We start from the raw sequence: 2,500 nt of genomic DNA, 5'->3' as shown, positions 1-2,500 counted from the left end.
GATAAAGTGAAAGCAATGTCTTGATATCGTTTGAGACTTCTAACGAATTTCCTAAATATAATTTTTAGTGATCAGTAAAAACAAAAATAAGATTTCGATGATACCTACACTCTGATACAAATACTCTTGCTGGACGTTTCCCATAGACAGACTACATTCTTGAAGAAAAAACATTTGTTTCCATCTCCCTTAATTGAAAGAATCAGAACCCTTGTAAAAGTTTCCTCCAAATTCCCAATGCCTTCCAGTCCTTTTTCGCCGTACAAGATTTCACGGGGCAGAAATTTGGTGGAACCCTGCGATGGAGGATGAGCCGAGATGAAAGAGAAGCTGTGTAGCCGAATGAGTAACAGTGTTTGCACAAGCGTCCAACACGCCTGTTTGAAGAATTCCAATAGAGGTGGTAAAGAAAAGAGTTCAAGGAATTCTATATATATATATATATATATATATATATATATATATATATATATATATATATATATATATGTATGTATGTATGTATATATATGTATGTATATATATATGTATATATATATATATATATATGCGTGTGTGTGTGTGTGTTTATATATATGTATGTATATATATATATATATATATATATATATATATATATATATATATATATAATTATATATATTATATATATATATATATATATATATATATATATATATATATCTATATATATCTATATATATATATATATATATATATATATATATATATATATATATATGTATATATATATGCGTGTGTGTGTGTGTTTATATATATGTATATATATATGTATATATATATATATATATATATATATATATATATATATAATTATATATATATATATATATATATATATATTTATATATATGTATATATATATATATATATATATATATTTATATATATGTATATATATATATATATATATATATATATATATATATATATATATATATATATATATATATATACTGCATATATATATAAATATATATATATGCATATATATATATATATAAATATATATATATATATATATATATATATATATATATACAGTATATATATATATATATATATATATATATATATATATATATATATATTACAGTATATATATATTTATATATATATATATATATATATATATAATACACAGTATATATATATTTATATATATATATATATATATATATATATATATATATATATATATATATATATATATATATATACAGTATATATATATATTTATATATATATATATACTGATATTAATAATAATAATAATAATAACAATAATTATAATGCATATATATACATACATATATATATATATATATATATATATATATATATATATATATATATATATATATACCTACACGCATATATATATATATATATATATATATATATATATATATATATATATATACATATATATATAAATATGTATATACATATATATATATATATATATATATATATATATATATACAGTATATATACATATGAATATATATATATATATATATATATATATATATATATATATATTTATATATATATATATATATATATATATATATATATATATATATATATATGTATATACAGTATATACATATACATATATATATACTGTATATATATATATATATATATATATATATATATATATATATATATATATATATATATGCATATATATATATATATATATATATATATATATATATATATATATATATATATATATTTATATACTGTATATAATAATAATAATAATAATAATAATAATAATAATAATAATAATAATAATAATAATAATAATAATCCTTAGTTGTAGATATTCCACTGAAGACAAAGGCCAAAGATATTTCTTTCCACTCCCGTCCGCTTATGGTCTTTCTGTGCCACTCTATACCCGGATATTTTCTTACCTCGTCATCCCATCGCCTTTGTTTCTTTCCCCTCCTTTTGCAATCTTTAGGGACCCATTCTATTATTCTTAATGTCCATATACAGTCTGTCATTCTCATTATATGCCAGCCTATGTCCATTTCTTTTCTTACATGCTGTTAAAATATCTCCTACTTTAGTTCGCTCTCGTATCCTTTTTGTGTCTCTTGGTGTAGTTCCCATCATTGTTCTTTTCATAGCTCTTTCAGTTGAAATTAGCTTTTATTCCAAGGCTTTATTAAAGCTCCAAGTTTCTGATGTCTAAGTTAATTCTGGTAGGACCATCTGATTAGATACTTTTCTCTTTTCATAATGTAATTTTGTTTACCAGAAGCACTCCATGTCATGCTTATCCTTCTTTTAATTTCTGGGCTCATGTCCTGGGGAGATACTGTCTGTCCTAAGTATAAATATTCATTAACAATCTCTAGAAGTTCGTCTGACTCTATACATTTTAAATGTTGTCTCTCCGCAGTATTTGAACATTATATTGTTTTACTCATATTCCCTTTCAGTCCTAAATTTCTAT

The sequence above is a fragment of the Palaemon carinicauda genome, chromosome 5 (genome assembly GCF_036898095.1).
Source record: "Palaemon carinicauda isolate YSFRI2023 chromosome 5, ASM3689809v2, whole genome shotgun sequence".
In the NCBI taxonomy this organism is placed as follows: domain Eukaryota; kingdom Metazoa; phylum Arthropoda; class Malacostraca; order Decapoda; family Palaemonidae; genus Palaemon; species Palaemon carinicauda.
Note: the sequence above shows the minus strand (reverse complement) of the source record.